At 44.2% G+C, this 17,447-nt stretch overlaps 1 protein-coding gene and 1 long non-coding RNA gene across 10 annotated transcripts in view; one reads left to right on the top strand and one right to left on the bottom strand.

Moving 5' to 3' along the window:
- LRMDA (leucine rich melanocyte differentiation associated) overlaps positions 1–17,447 on the bottom strand; it is a 1,048,113-nt gene that overhangs the window by 482,290 nt on the left and 548,376 nt on the right. The window lies entirely within an intron of this gene.
- LOC147575997 (uncharacterized) lies at positions 8,535–14,152 on the top strand. Of its 2 annotated transcripts, none has more exons than XR_015241653.1 (3): positions 8,535–8,672; positions 12,529–12,614; positions 13,722–14,152. It is a non-coding gene; the product is annotated as an uncharacterized LOC147575997 (long non-coding RNA). The 2 variants fall into 2 exon arrangements; XR_015241652.1 differs by lacking the exon at positions 8,535–8,672 and adding an exon at positions 11,380–11,477.

The following is a 17,447-nucleotide window of genomic DNA, read 5'->3' as shown; positions in this document are numbered from 1 at the left end:
GGATTCTCTCCACTACTCACCTTCCGCATAGCAAAGGTGAATGTAGGAAGGGTAGAGGGTGCCTAATCTCACAGAACCGCTTTCTTAGTGAAAACTGACACTGGGGGGTTGGGGGGGTTATGTCATAATGAAACAATGATGTCTGCTCTCATGAGCACTGTTCTTACATGAAGCTCTCAGCTACCTCAGCCTGCTGACCGGAGCTGCAGGTGTGAGGCCTGCTCTACCTGTCCCATGAGGTCCAAAAGTCGGAGAGATGGCCCATTTGTTCAAGGGCACACATTAGCTCCCAGCTATCTCCCTTCGTGCTGGCATTCGGCATTTTCAGTAGGTGAGAAATGACTTTTCCACCCTTTGTGAGTCCTACTACAGCAGTGGCTGCAGCAAGGAGACCCCCCCCCCTTTTTTTTTTTTTACTTTTCTGTTAGGGTCATTTATGTTAACTGGGTAGAAATCTTCCTTCAGAGCCCGTTGGCCCAGAAATTAGTCACTTCAGACCCCAAATGGGCTTTGATGCAGCTTTCCTGATTAGTGAAGGATGCCACTAAAAAATATACCCACTCCCTATCCCCCATCCTCTGAAAAAAGAAAAAAAAAGCAAACACTGAAAAGTAATGGATTTAATGATCTAGAAAATCTAGACGCTGGAAACTCCAAGGGAGATCATATTAAATTAGACCAGTACAAACAAGCCAAACTAGATTTATCCTCTTGTGGTTACAGATTTTATCTACTAAACCAGGTTTTCGGGGCTAGTGTCTGTTTTCAATGAATAGGATTTTTGAATGTCAAGTCCCAGCATTCCTAGGAGAGGATAATTTACCCCCAGGATCTCAGTTGGGCTGGGGCTGGCCATACCCCAGTCTCTGCAGAGGGCCAGAGATACACTCTAGTCCTCTTCCTTTTCCTGGGGATAGATGCCTGTTGAGAACCAGCCATAGGAGGGATTTGGAGGTGGGTGGAAGCAGAGACAAGATTCAGAGAAAAAATATGAAATTTTTCCTTGACTCCTTCCTGAGGGAGTGAGGAAACATGAGAGGGAGAGGAGAGAGGGGTAGAAGAGTTGAGCAAGTTGACCAGAGAATGTTCTGGACCAGATGTCATCTACTCTCAAAAACATGCACCTGAACTGTATGAAAAGTACCCTAAATACTGTTACAGACCCGGCACGTAGGGAAATACCTTCGGGGTCCTTTTCTAGAGCCAAGGGGACATGAAATCATTTTATTTTTCTTCCTAGGAAATGATTCTATCACCTTGTTTCTGAAGCCAATGGTGAGGAAGCCTTTGCTTGTCCAGCCTTCCTTTCCTGGGGACCTTCCCCCCACCCCAGCGAGCTGAGCTGGGAAAGGCTGGCCCTCCCCATAGGGGAGAGGACTGGATCCTGCCATGCTGATTTGGGTAGCTGCTAAGACATAATTATAATGAAGAGAAGGCGGGTGGGGGGGGTGGAGGGAAGGAAATTACTTTTGAAAATTATGAAAAATACCTTGACGGCATCTCTTTGAGGCTCACATTTAGCTCTCGGAAAAGATTTCTGCCAAAGGGTGAGTTCTGACAGGGGGAAGATGAAATGAGGGGCTGGGGGTGGGTGGGGAGGGGGGGCCGCTGCAAAGAGGCAGCCGTCTGTCAGAACTGATGACTCGGCAGCTGAAGTCAGACTGGAATATTTACCCACCCGTTGCAGGGGGGATGGCTGGAGGGGGAAAAAAAAAAAAAAGCCCGGACAGCAGCCAGTCTGGCCAAAATGACCACACAGAGACGCACACACAAGCAGGTCAGGCCCTCAGACCACCGACTACTTTCCCAAAGGCTCTAATCATCCGGGAGAGAATTAGGTTTAGACAGTAATCCAGAGAGTTTTCAACTCTGTTGACTCTGACCCAGACCCAGGGCTAGGAGCTCCTGGCCCTGCATAAAGTCAGAGCGTGCAAGCAGGGCTCAGCACCCACACTCACGCAGCAGACAGATGTGGGCCAGGCAAGTCCTGCAAATCCCATCACTGTTCTTTTGGGTCCCCCACACATGAATTTTTAAGACTTTGCATTTTTTCTGCACCAGCCCGCCCTGCCTCCAAATGAGCTCACCAAAAGGCTATTTTCCTGACTTAAGTCCGAAAGAAGCAGGGAGTACTTCAATGCAGGATTTGTTCTTTGTTTGCTTGTGGTTTGTTTGATGGGGCCACCTCTTGGTTTTGAGGGGGGAAACATAAAACTGGGAGTCAGGAACAGTGGTGTACCAAAGAGGTGGGGAGTGGGCTGGTGGGAGTGTCCAGCACAGCGAGAAGGGGTATTTTATCACGGACACTGTTTGGAACTGTCAGATCATGGTGGTAATAAAGTCAGAGCCAGGGTCTTTGTTATCATTTATATGTTCTTTACAGACAATGTAGTCCCTTACTGCCCACACCTGGGGCAACCTGTCCCCACTACAGGTACACCACTGCTCAGGAAACCTTGGTTCTAAGACCATTTCTGCTCCCCACAGTCTATCTGTGATCTTGGACAAAGCAAGTGACGTGTCTGAGCCATAGGTTCTTCATCTACAAAAATAAGGGATTTGGTTAAATGATTACTAAGTATCTTCCATTTAAAACTTTCTAAAAATCCCTATTTTGCACCCAAATATTTTACCTGGAAATTTCAGCAATGAACCTTACATGACTACATTTAAGGAAAGGACAGGGCTCACACACATCATGTGTCAAGATGGGTCCATTCTGGGTGCACTCTCCAATACTGCTCAACTATTGGATCCACCCTCAAAGGTAGGGCAGGAGTGCCCCTGACCCTGAACACTGCCGGTCAGCTTGTCCGCTGTGGCAGAGGGACGTGGTAGGGGAGCCACAGGAGTGTTTACTCACTCGCTCTGCCTGGAGGCTGGCCAGCACTACTACACCAGTTCTCTGTTGCCCCGAAGTCAGGGACACCGGCAACGCCACCAATTTACGTAACACTCTGAGACAGAAGGCAGCCCAGATTTGAAGGCAAAAGGTGTTTTGTTCAGTTTCTTTCCAAAGATGAGTTAATGTGTTTCAAGGTCAACTGGAGAAAGGGTGCAGCAGGCAAAAAGGGAAAGAGTTTAAACTGCTGCGGCTTTAAAAGCTTAACCAGTAAAGCCCCTCCAGCCTTCAGTCAATGGGAATCAAAACAATGATTTCAAGCCATGTCATTCAGTCTACAGGCAGGATCGCTAGATGAAGGCTTGCTCCTTTCCTTCCCTTTACCCCATTTCCCAACTGCCATCCATTCCCTACTCCTAAAGACCCATTTTGACAGAGTCTATTGTGCAGCCTTTTCAGGACATTAGCCACCCCACCACAAACTCTGAGGCAATAGAAGTTTTCCGGGGGCTCTCTTCTCCCCCCCGCCACCCTCCCCACATCTTCTAATCCTAGAGGCAATGCTGCAGAAACCTATAAGCAGAGAGGATTTCTGATGCCTGCCACTTGCTTAAAATTGATTTTCAGATGAGAACTCGAGAGAGCCAAGTATCCCCACAGTTTGGAACACTCATCATCTCTGACGATGAAGTCATTTGCTGCCATAAGCAGAACAAGGGTTAATGACCCAAAATCGAATAAATTACTGGATTCAGATCCATCATTACCACTGGTTTTAAAAATAATCTGGAGCAAGTGAGTGTGGACTCAGAGCCATCACAAAGATGGACGCGGCCCCCCTTCTCCTCCTTTGCTTACAACAATAAATCCTTCCGAAGTACATCTCAGGCTCACACACCAATTAACATTTCTCCTACCAGTGCACAAGGAGCCGTGCAAAGTGAGTCCATCGGAAATTAGTCTGGAAATCACCTTACGTGTGACACTGGGGGATGTCCTCCGTGTTTGGGATGGGGGCAGGCAGAAGAACTCTCTTCCCACAGTGCCACTCCACTGTCTCACCCTGGACGAGGTGGTGGGGGCGCTGGGGCAGGGGGCTTTCAGCACCACAGTCAATCTTCAAACAATTTATCCAAACAAAGGCCAGCGTGGGGAAAGGGAGATACAGGGGAAGCAGATGAATAAGCAAGATCAATTATGGCGGGGGTGACCCTGCGGCCCCACTCCATGACACAGATCTCAAAGCAAATTGTGCCAGAGTGGAGTTGACATGCCTCGACTGGAAACAGCGTTCTCCTAAAGGAGGTCTGCTCCCCCCTCCCGTTCTCGGGCGGGGGAGTGAAAGGAGAGAATGGGAAAGAGGGGAGGGTGGGCAGAGAGGGGCCAAGGGAAGGGAGACCAGGAGGAGGGTGAATGAGAAACCACGCATAATGGCCTGGGGTTTATTTTACAGAGAACAAAATGGCTCAATTTGAGTACTTTAGACTGTTGAAATTGGCTAGCGTGAGATACAGGGGGCACCTCCAAGAGGACTGTTACATCAGCTGCAGGAGACCACAGGCCCAGGGGGCAGAGAAAAGGAAAATAAATACATAAACACACACACACACACACAGAGAGAGAGAGAGAGAGAGAGAGAGAGAGACCTCCTCCATCCTGCAAACTTTCTCGGGACCAGGGAGAATCACAGAGGTGATTTCACAACAAAATGCTTCGTAAGGCATCCCAATGCCCTTAACTCCTCAATTGCATCTCTGATATGTGGGGCTTATCGTACTTTGCTCTCCCACTTTATGTTCCGAAAATGCCACATCTTTAAAAAAAGAAGCCTGGTTTATTATTTAGTAGGAACAGCAGTTTTGTGTGTGTGTGTGTGTGTGTGTGTGTGTGTGTGTGTGTGTGTTAAGGACTGCTAATAATTCTGATCCCCCCTTTCAACAACAATCCACCCCTCACTAAGAAAAAGTCAGAGCGACTGACTAATGGGAGTAATTCAAAGTACCTCAATTAAAATTCAGGTTTTGGCCTTTCGAGCAGTCTATTTAAAGATTTTTTTCCCCTAGATTGGTTGTAGACAGATGATTATTAAATATTTATGTGTCTGTGAAAGGGGCTCTTGGAGCTTGGCTCGGCTGAGGGCTGAGCTTTTTGTTGCTGTTGTTTCTCCTCTTGGAGGGCCCAGGGAATGATTACTTTATTTGGTTCCTTAACCACCTGGTTCCCAAGAGCCCCACACACAAGTCCGTTGGTCTTAATATGGCAGGACAGGGGCACAACAGCTCTCTCCTATGCACGGTGGAGTAATCCAAGAGCCTTCTCTCAGCTGAGCTAATCAGACTCTCCTGAACTCAATCCAAATGCTCTCCCCTAAGTAGTTTTCAGTGATGACTTCAGTCCAAAAGGAGCACGAGGGCTCTCTGGTCTCTCATGACCCTCACCAGCTACTTCCCTATATTCTTGTGTTAACTCTCCAGGAGGAGAAAGTTCTATCTCTTTACATGGTTTATAAACGCCTTGAAGGCAGCATCTGAGGGTGCTGCACTATCCCCACCTCTGACTGGCTGATTTATTCTCCTTCACTTTGTGCAACAATAACTCCTTTTCACATTGACCTGAACCCCTGCATTAGAGGGGTCATTGCCACAGCCCAGAACCTTCCCTAAGGAGAACTAAGTCACCTTATTTTAACACCAAGCTTATTTTGGGGAAGAGAGAGTTTGAATAAGGACTTCTCTGCCCTAAGACCAGCAACAAGGACATGGGTGAATGGTACAAGATAGCTGTTTCCTCTTAGTTATTCAGGCAACAAAGGTTTATCAACATTTCTCCATGTGGAAAGGGCTGCGTAAGGCCAGGGGTTTCAGTGATGGAAATAATCCATCACTTGTATACTCTGGAATATCACAGAGCTTTAAAAGTATTGAGAAATATGGATACTGTATTATAAAAAGAAAGCCAATAGTATAGTAATATTTATACAATAGTTCTATGTTTGGGGAAAAACTACAAAAAAAATAGACTGGAATGCTACCTTGATGGAGGGGGGTGAATCGTTTTGTTTGGCTTCTAGCAATAAAGATTTACTGCTTTTCTAGTATGAAAGTAGACACTGATAAAATAAATACTTTAAAACAAGAGATCATAATTTCTGCCCTCAAAGGTGACTATGGTGCAGCATTTCTTAAATCCCTCTACCATCTGCAACAAAATCAACTGAGAAGGAATTTAAAATACAGATAATGGGGACCAAAGCTGGAACTTCTGATACAATAGACCTGGAGTAGACCCAGTCTGTCTGTCTGTCTGTACATCTCTGTTTCCCCAGGACTTTCTGGAAACATGCAAAATTTGATAACCAATAGACCAGCAGATCCACCAGATATCCAATCTTCTGCCTCCATCTCCAGATTACAATTAAAAACTAAGAGTAGCTGTTGACAGGAACAGTGATTAACAAGTTTATCAGAATCTGCTCTTCCTTTATTTTTTTTTTTTTTAAAGATTTTGTTTTTCAGTAATCGCTATAACCAACATCTGGCTTGAACTCACAACCCTGAGATCAAGAGTCACATGCCCCACTGGCTGAGCCAGCCAAGTGCCCCTTGCTCTTACTTTAAATACGAGGGGAAGTTACAAGTTGATTCTGAGAATACCCTATCTTGACTAAAGGTATATATGAAAACCTAACCTAAGACTATACCATGATATCCCAACACATTTTTGAAAAGTTGGATCATTTTCCATTGTATTACCTGAAAGTTTACCTAGGGGTAGAAACTCCTATATCCAAAGCAAAACATCTTAAAGTAATTAAAGTAATTATCACTGAGGCTAGACATTCAACTAGTAACTTAGGATGTGAACTTGTAAATTACCCACCCTTAAAAAAGCCTTTCCTCATTATTCATTGATTTATGCATTCATAAATTTACTCGGTCCCTCATTCAGACACTCATCCAACAAATGTTTTAAGCCTATAGAGACCCATTAAACCCACCTGAGTAGAGGACGCTGGCTTTACACCCCACCTCCCAGTCTCCGTTTGATACCAAGACCTGCCTGGTGGTACCATGAACCACACAGATGATTAAGGGCAGGCAGGCAAGCATGGCCATTCCTCCTCTCCATTAACCATATTGCTTCCATTTGTTAGGGAGAAATTCTATTCCAGGAATTCCAGTGTTGGCTGGCTTCTTCTCCCCCTACCAGATATTGTGAGCTCAGAGATGGCAAGCTCATTTTGACAGTACTTTTCTCCTTCAACTCACTTCCTCAACTTTGTTCACCTTCCTAATAAAGCCTTCCTTGACTGCCATGTTCATTAAAACTCTGTCACCTCCACCCAGGACTACTAATGTTATTACCTACTCTCTTTTTCTTCCCCCCCCCTCCCACAGCATTTATGGCCTTCTGCCATATAATTTATTTATGTATCATGTTGACTGTTTAATGTACATTATAAGGTCCATGAGAATGCTTGCCAGTTTTGCCCACAGATGTAATATAAATATTTAGGATAATGCCTAACACACATTGGGCATTCAAGGGAGGGAGAGAGGGTGGGACTTACTTCCCACCACGGGCCAGGCTTGGCTTGAGTCAGTCAAGAAGGTTAATCTGCTGCTGGCAGCCATGAATCAAGAGGAAGGGTTTGGGGGATTATCAGCTTCCTCCAATTTTCCACCTGCCAATCCCCTCCAATATGGGAAGCCTGGGAACAGAGTACTGTCATATCATTGCCCATCCGTCCTCTCGGCCAAGCCTGGCACCCCCTGTTCTGATTGCTCTCTAAACGCTGGTCACTGGTTCCTTCCCCAGATACCAGCACTTTGCAAAGTCCACAGCCATTTGCACATAAATACCAACCCCCACTCCAACGCCAGGCTCAAAACCCCATCATTTATAAAAACTAGTCATTTCAGTTTCTGTTCCCTATTCTGGAAATGGCAAAAGTGAGGCCCCGAACTTAGAAGACTACGCTTGGGTTTAGTAAGCTTTTTACCAGAAGAGGGTAAAAAACTCAAGCTTAGTACTCCCACTTTGGGGGCCTTTCAACCTCAAAATGTGAACCCTGAGGAGCCTTCTCAGTCTACCCTTCGTCCTCTCATACAACCTAAGGGGTTCCCACAAGCCTAAGACTTTCCAAAAATGTAGAAACAAACTCCTCTTATAGAAGCCCAATCTTGCCTTCGTGCCAGAGACTACTTGTCTCCTACCTTTGCCATGCTCCTGGGCTCTGGCTCCCTGCCCTCTGCCTCTGCCTCAATCTCACACACATAGCTGAGAGTTCTTCAAAAATGAGCTGCTATATTCATTTAAAGATGCCCCCAGGTGAGTGGGGCAAATATAAAGAGAAGAACTACCTCCTGGGAACTAGGCTCTTGACAAACACTATTGCAAATACAATACCTCTGCAAATGGATCATTATTCCCATTTTACAGAAACAGAAACTGAGGCTCAGAGAATATAACCAACTTACATCCTAAGTCACACTCCTAAAAAGTGATGGGATGGGATTTGAAGCCCAGAGCCATAGATCCTGAGGGCCACACTTTCCAATCGCAGTACATGCTATAAACTGAATGTTGGTGTATTCCCAAAATTTCTATGTTGAAGCCCCAACCCCCATTATGATGGTATTTGAAGATGGGGCCTTCGGGAGGTAATTATGGTCAGATGAGGTCATGAGGGTGGGGCCTTCATGATGGGATTAGAAAGACCAGCGTTCTGAGGACAAAATAAGAAGGTGCCTATCTCCCTATCAGGAAGAGAGCTCTCAACAGAAAGTGAAGCCAGCACCTGGATCTTAGACTTGCAGCCTCCAAAAATGTGAGAAAACAAACCTCTGTTGTTTAAGCCACCCCAGTCAGTGGTATTTTGTTGTAAAAGCCTGGGCTGACACTGCAGCAGGGGAAAACAGGAGTTCTCCTTGCGACCGCAGTGTCACCTCTATAATACCCAGGCCCTTCCCTGGGTGGGGTCGGAAGAGGGTTGCAAGCCTACAAACAAGACTGGCCCAACTGGAGTCCCCTGAGGAGCACCAAATGCTGAAGTCCAGGATTTAGTTTTAGGTCAGTGTGTGCAAGGAGGTCTGTCCTTGGTGTCTTTCCTCCATGACTGAGTGACAGGCATAGTGTTAAGTGCCTTCTTTTAAATGTTTGAATGGTCAACAAAATGTTCAAGATCTGGAAAAAAAATGGCTCTAAAATGTGAAATAAAAATTATAAAACTAAGATTAATAAAATTTCAAATAAACTTCAACAGAAAGAAATCCTATGTTCACTGGTAGGTCAAGCACTAATCAAGTCAAGCTCTCCAGTTAAATATAAATATAACAAAGTTTTCATGAGAAAATTAATTTATTCTTAAGCCTCCAAACTGTAAAAATGACTTAGAATCCTTCCAAAAATTTCACAGTGAAACCTCATCAATTATATTTAATGTGAGATGGGGAAGGGGTCATTTTAATACGTTTGATATGTTGTATGATGAGGTCTCCAAAATGAAAAGTGCTCAGGATGTTCAAAGGTCTTAAAATGTCCCTACTTTCTGGCGAGAAGTCAAGGCTGGCAAAATGTGTGTGACCGCTAACATCTTCATTTTTATGTGTTTACTGGGTTTCGCTAGGGCAACCCAGCATGACTGAGCCAGGTTCCAAGACAAGGGAAACCATGGCCCACAGAGGGGGACTGAAGCCAGGGGAGGAACAACCAGATAATGGGAAAGAATTTCATACCTTTAGGCTCCTGTAAAAGGCAGGATCTCCAGGGAAGCAGCCTGCTGTGCTTGGAAAGCACCAGATCAGGAGTCAAGAGAGCAGAGTTCTATTCCCAACTTCATAACTGACAAGTTGTAGGACTTGGAATGCAGCCCCAGTTCCTAGAACCATGCCTGGCACACACCAGACATTCAATGAAATATGCTGAGAGAGCTTAATAAGTCAGTGTTCTCTAATGGCACACTTGAAGACCCTGGGCTGGAGGGGGGCAGGGAGACAAGCAGACTTTGGACACCAAGCATCCTTCCCAATCTCACTGCTGGCCACAACCACTGTCATCATCTTTACCTAACTCAGACTTCCCAAAAGTTCTCAATACTGGGAGGGGTCTAAGAAGGCAGGGTCAGCCATACACTGTGGAGTCACATGAAATGCAAAGGGCTCCTTCAAGAGCTCCACACCTGCCACTCCCAGCCCACCATTGCCTCCCTACTCTAGGTTTACTTCCAGGATTTTTTTTTTTTTTTAACCACACTTCCTGAACAGGGCTCTTCCAAAATCTCTAAACAAAAGAAAAACCACCTGGATTTAAAGCCTCTTCAGAATGATGCTTGGCCACCTTTCTCCCTCCCCCTTCATCCAGAATGAGTCTGGAGGGAACCGAGGCAGGCATACTGAGTCACAGTCACCCCTCCATGCACAGATACACACCCCAACCCAACAACCTCCACACAAGGAAGGCTGACAGCCTCCCACAAGACACACATCAGCAGAAGCCATCTTCGTTTGCAAGAATTCACATATTCCCTAATTATTTCAAGAGGACTTTTAGACCGAGGTAATCGTTTCCCCTTTATTACTTGCCACACATATAATGTCAGGGCCCTAGCATTCATGAGCACCCCCCTCCCCATATCTGCCCCCACCTCTACCACCAAAAACCCAAATAATTTCAAAAACATTTTTATCCTAAAATGCTCCCCTCAATTTAAAAAAAAAATTATCTTCAAGCGAAGAGATTTCTTTTCCATTTCAATCCCACAACAAGGAGAATGTCAGCCCAGCTTTTTTTTGACAGACAAATTATTGAATCAAAGAGAAAATGCCATTAAGCTCACAGGTTAGCAAGTGTCAGGAATGGTTTAAAGAGATATCCCCATTTATCTTCCAAACATGCACGAAATGTCACTAATGTGTGTTTATCATGTATAATCAGACAAAGAAAATATCGAAATAAAGTACTCCCGCATACAATAGAAATCTCCTTCCATCCTTCAAGATATCAGTGCTATTCAAATAGAATAATAATGATGAAGCCTCTCTCTTGAAAATGGAAATCAAGTGAAATGTAGATAGAAATGATTTTTTTTTTTTTTGGTAGTTGATGTACATTTCTAAAGTGCATTAACAGGAAATCCAGAACTTTTTAGGTCAATTATATTGTCAGTATTGTCAATGCCACTGAAATGAATACTGAGGCAGTGCCTGTTCTTGCTGGAATGAAGTTACAGAAGAACCCCCTAGACTGGGGACTTATAGAGAAACTAGACACACACTGGAAGCCTGACACTGTTCAAGCATGCATATATGTGTATCTATACTTTTTCATTCAAATCAAGCCCAGCTCCAGGCATTTTGGCTTACTATAAATCTCAATAGGAAGCAAAAGATCTACAAATAACCAAAAATCCGGCTTGATTTTCTTCCCCCCTCTCCCTCCATTATGACAAAGCATATTTATGTAAGCCAGATGCTATGACAACAATAAAACCCAGCCCTCAAGTGAATGCTCTGGACAGCAACAGTTCTATGACTCCATCTGGACTTGCAAGACCCAGGAGCATGAGCTGTCCACTGGAGAAAAACATAGTTCTTGCATCAGAATGGACAGTCCCCTTCAAGTCTGAAAAGAGCTGGTATTTCAACCTGGAAACATTTTTTACCCTTACTACTTTCTCTCCCAATGGTCCCATCAGCTTTGTGACATATTTCCCCACTTTCTGGGTCACAGGTTTCCCAGGAGCAGAAGCCACATCTGTTTTAGTCCATCACTGACACTGACCTTCAAATAGCTGATGCTCAAAAAGTCGCTTCTTTTTTGAAAAGAAGCTTTTCCTCTCTGGTCTCTCTCAACCTCACACTTCCCTGGCTCTGGGATATTTCATAGCCCTGTGGGGGAGTGGCCAAGGTCTGAGACATCCATGTGTTTGGGAGGCAGTAACTTACCACCTCAAGAAAGTTTCTGCTCTCCCAAATTGATGACATTAAACTCCTGTGTCAGGTACAATGTAAGGAAAGGGGATAAATGCAAGAGTAAAGGGTCCTAAAGCAGTGGAGTACAGTGTTAAGAGAGCAAGTTCTCGAATCAGCCCACCTCCTGTCCATCAGCTGTGCGGTCTTGGACCTCAAGCTGTGTGGCTAGATCCTACCCCTAAGAATGAGGATACTAATAACCCTTACCTCACAAAGGTAGAGTGTTAAATAAGTCAATACGTGTACAGCCCTGACAACAGTGTTTGGTGCATAATAGGTTCTCAAAAGCATTACATATTATTTTTAATACCTATTTGTTTCATTTTATTATACAAATAAAAGAGAATGAGACTTAAGGACTGGTACAACTCCTCAGGAATATAGGAGTGCAGGAATAGGACCCAAACGCAGGTATGCAGAGGCCCAGTAATCCGGCCACTCCATCAGCTACTTATTAGATGCTAGCTATATACAAAAACAACGGGAAGCACGTCAAAGTAGACAAGGGACAAAAAGGAGGGAAAGTGAGGAGACTGTGAGGGACAGGTTTGAACAAAAGTGATACGGTGAAATAGGAAACCAAAAGGACCCACTGTGGCTGCAGAGTGAGGTTTATCATGCATCAGAAACATCGCTATGAAATTCACCAAATAAAATGTTTCTTCCACAGGCCCACAACCATGTCCTCATCATAGTTATCTGTTTCTTTTTTAGGTTTAAGTCCCAGCTGCTCTTTGTGGACCAGGACTGAACATATCTTTGTACCCTCCACCTCCAACACGAGGCCTGGAACTTGACAGGTATTCCCCCCAAAATGTGTACAATAAAAGGGAGCCAAGCAGGCAGGCTGCGTGGCCACCATTCTGAGGTTGTGCTGGGTGGGAGAGGGAGCCTCAGCGAGGGAGAGCCCGGGAAGCCCTAAGACACACTGACATGAAATAGGATAAAGATTTATTTAATCTCCAGTTCACAGGCTACAGAGTGGCATGTGGACCACAAACCACACCTAACAAAAGTTTGTGAAGACAGCCCATCATCACACCACAGAAAACAAGGCTCACTCTTGCAGGGGGTGGTATTCTCACCTCCAGGTGGTGAGAGAGGCCAGCAAGGCAGATGCCACCATGGAGGCACCAGATTCCTCCACTGATTTGCTATGCATTCCCAGGCAAATCAGTGAAATTCTCTGAAGTTGGCCCACCTATAAAATGAGGATAAAATATCTGTCTTGAAATTTGACCTTTTGTATAATAACCCTCAAAAGGTGGATAGAAATTTCCCAGCTATTATATTTTTAACAGTTTATCTTAAGGACATAATCAGAGGTATGTTTAAAATAATAATAATAATAAAAAAGATGTAACTCCTGGGGCATTCTTCATAGTGCTGAGTATAATAGGGAACAACAGAAAATAACCTAGTTACTCAACAACATTATGATACATACATCCTTTATAACAGAACAGGTTAAGACATTAAACATTGGGCTTCCAAGGACTATACTTATAACATGGATATATGCTTATAAGAAAAATATAATCCACAGATATAGGTGTATACACACAAAAGGAACGCATATGGGGTTGGATGTATACTAAAATGGATTAAGTGTCTATTTCTGGCAACTGTGGAACTACAGGCAATTTAATTTCTTTCTTATGATTTTCAGTATTGTCCAACATTTCTACAATGAATATGCACTATTTTCATAATCTGAAAAAACATTCTTAAAAACATAATTTTAGAAACCCTGACCATGTCTACCTCACAGTACTATTTTGAGATCAGTTATAGTAACAGATGCAGAAGCACTTTGAAATGTATAGAATGATATGTAATTCAAGTGACTGTGATAAGCCAGTAACTAAACATTTGTGGTTAACCCCATCCAAATGTCCTCCTCCCAGGCCAAGGCTATTGTGAGCATGGAACTGTGTGACACTCCACCATCTTATCCAAGTGGACTATGCAAGATTTCCATCTCCCCATTTCCACGTGGCAAATGTAGAGCAAATAAGATTTGAAGCCTCCAATAGACTGAAAAATGTCAACCCAGATTTCTCCCACCAAAACCAACCAACCAACCAACCAGAGAAATTCCACATGTTAGAAACTCCCCATGAGCTTGGATCCAAAGATTCGGTGATATCCAGCTGGCAGTCTATGCCAGATTTGTCAAAGTGAGTCCCAAGGCTCCTAAAGAAGTGTTAATCTTCTGTCAGGAGTACCAACTCCAATAGGGCCTCAACAAGCAAATTATGTTCCGGAGATTTTAGGGCCCAATGGTGGTAAAATGTTTATCACTCTAATGGCTTTGAAGTGTAAACAGACTTCATATCAACACAGTGATTCTTCTTATACACACATTCGGGCTTTTAAATTGTGCTTAAGTTGGCAGGCTTAAAAGTAGATTAGTGAGTTTCAAGAGTTAGGGTTTTCCCAGGAAAAGCACATTTATTGAGCCAGTTGGTCAGTCACTGATCTAAAACAATTGTCTTACCTTAGAAATTTTAGACCCTGAGATGTCTTAAGGGTGTCTGAGATCCAGAAATTCTCCCTTGAACACAATCCAAGAAGGGCCAATAAATAAACCTGATTCATGGCAAGAGGCATTACATTCAGAAAAAGACCCACACATCACAATAATCCACTCGATTACTGGAGGCAGGAATGTAGATCAGGGATGTAAACTGGCAGTGGATTAAAAGGAAAAAAAAAACCCACAATAATGTCTAATATTGAGATAGCACAGCTCTCAATAATTCAAAGCACATGCGCTTCTATTGTGTTACCTTAACCTAGCCAGAAGCCTGTAAAGGCAGGTATAAGGAGGGCTAGTAACCGAAGTTTAAAAAGGAAAAAAGTTTAAAGAGGTAAATTATTGACTTGGCCAAGGTTATTTAGGCAATCGATGAAAGCCAGATTCATAACCCAGTCTCCCACCTAAGGAAGTCAACTTGCCTATGACAGTGACTAGTGGTAACCAAGCCAGTAAGGAAGATTCAAAACCAGCAGCTAAATCAAAGATGTTAACTGGGTGTTCAAGAATCCTCCTTGTGACTCAAGGATCAAGGAAAGACCAAGAAAACAAGTCTCTCCCACGAGTTAAGTTCAGAACCCAAAGCTCCTTCTTTCCTCAGAAAAAAGCTACAAGCATTTCACCTGCCTTCTGAAAGGAGGCAAGAGAGAGTCCAAGTGCTACATCCTCTTACCTATACCTTCTTACTTCACCCCATGTCAGATGCTTGGGAACCACCACAAACCAGGGAGCTGCCCTGTGAAGCTTAGCATCTCTCTCCCGCTCTTATCCCCAACTATAGAGAGAATAGCAGTAAGTCGAACAACACTCCACTTCTCCAAAAAAGTTTATACACATGCGTGAGCATTCCATACAATGTATGTAATAAACTGGAAGAGCACCCAAGTAAATAAAGAACAGATCAAAAGGGAGGTATGAGGCAGCCACATTCAACTCTGCACTTGAAAATTTAAATGAATACTCCTTGAGAGCAAACTACAAAATGCTAACCTTGAAGTGCTGAGTGGCAGGAAGAATTATGGGTTATTGTACTGTCAAAATGCCAGACAGCTGTATGTTGAGTTGCTGCGTTATTTAGACAATCAGAAACTTGGAAGCTAATGTGACATATTTTTTTTCGGTGTGAAAGCTCTTGACATGCATCACGATAATTTCTAAAGGGACAAAATGTTATATAAAAAACATGGTGCCTTCAGGAGATGGCCTCATAGGTAGAACAGCCCCAGGCAGACCAGGAAGGATGTCAACAATGTGGACTTCCCAAGGGAGAGGACCATTTCCTTCCAGTCTTAGTCCACAGGGGGGTGGTCCCAAGCAACATGGAGCACACTCATTACAACTTCCTACTCTCTCATCACGGAAGAAATGCTCCTGGATTCACCTGCCTGGCTGTAGGCTGGGCTGGGCCAGGTGAAGCCCACTAATTGCAGGATCATCTCTCAGCTGGATGAGCAATATGGAGATCATTTTCAGAGGATGCTACCAGAGATCATGGTGCTGTGCAAACCAGGGGGAGAAATGGGGCTATAATTCTACCTCTGCTGTTGCAAGTTAGTTTCCTTCCACATGTATTCTTGATTGGCTCATGGACAAGTACAAATAGAATGAGTGGTAGCCATTTTAAGGAAATTCCTAGCTTTGACTCTCAGGTTGCCCTAAAGTGAGAGTGGGAGGCAGGTCATGGTTGACTGTACCTGAAATTCTACCTTCAGTACTTTCACTACAACTAAAATACAAACATTAACACATTGAACTTCCAAGAGTCACCGCTAACTTAGGGCATATGGAAGTTCTGAGAATTGGTTTTGCCGGGTGGGGGGAGGAGGAGTATAGGATTTAAGATCCAGACGAGGGGGGCGCCTGGGTGGCGCAGTCGGTTAAGCGTCCGACTTCAGCCAGGTCACGATCTCGCGGTCCGGGAGTTCGAGCCCCGCGTCAGGCTCTGGGCTGATGGCTCGGAGCCTGGAGCCTGTTTCCGATTCTGTGTCTCCCTCTCTCTCTGCCCCTCCCCCGTTCATGCTTCGTCTCTCTCTGTCCCAAAAATAAATAAACGTTGAAAAAAAAAAATTAAAAAAAAAAAAAAAAAAAAGATCCAGACGAGGGACAGGGGCCTATGGGACAGGCAGAAAGATAAGCCAGAGAAAATTCCAGATAGAAAGTACCATACTCTGTGGATTTGCCCTCTTCTCTGCATTTCTTCTTGATCAAAAGGAAAACCATCCCATCCAGGAGAAGAGAAAGTGGCTGGAGACTGGTGGGTCAAGGGGAGTGTTCCTCTCCTAACAAGCATTTCCAGTCCAGGCCTCTATCTTGAGGCCACCTCTACCACATGTACCAATAGCATGACCTTTAGCAAATTATTTAACCACAGTTTCCTTAAATTCAAAGTGGGAACAACAAGAATAACATCCTCAAACTGATGTTGAAAGATTTCATGGGCTAATTACTTAGAGCAGTGCCAGCCAGGTGATGATGGTTCTACTCAAATATTATCACAGCATCCTCCTCTTATCATCACAGCTAACAGTTTATACCAAATCCCCACTGCCAGCTGCAGGAGTAGAATCCCCCGGGATACTTTTCCCAGGACAGCAAAGCAACTTTGAATCACAAGAGTTTCCTGTGCTCCCTGCTATGTGATCCTAGACAGGATCCTACACCCAACACTCACCCACCCCAGAAAAGGCCAGCATACTGTGCCGTGCAGAGAAGGAAGTCCATTGTCTAAGTGGAAATCACCTGGATTTAGATGGTGCCAACCCCCCCCACAAGCTCCACTAAGCGTTGTATGTAAAGACACTTTTTTTTTTCTTTTCTACCTTGTTTTTATTTTTATTTGACAGTTAACCTAAATGTTAAGATAATACCCTGTAACCTGGGTACTTAAAAACTGATATGCAGCCAGAGGATAAGACCGGTAAATGAATGAATTCGAAGCTGATTCCAAAAGCTGTGCTATTTGGCTATAGCTACTCCGGAAAAATTAGGAATACAAGGACTGGGGCCAATGTCTTCGCACACAACAGTGGTTCAATACTTTCCACCCACCATTCCCTGGGTCATTATGAGGATCTCAGGGTATGAGATGGTCTAC

This window comes from Puma concolor, chromosome D2 (assembly GCF_028749965.1).
Source record: "Puma concolor isolate L17-30 chromosome D2, mPumCon1.1.hap2, whole genome shotgun sequence".
NCBI classification, from domain to species: Eukaryota; Metazoa; Chordata; class Mammalia; order Carnivora; family Felidae; genus Puma; species Puma concolor.
This window is presented reverse-complemented; position numbering and strand designations above follow the sequence as displayed.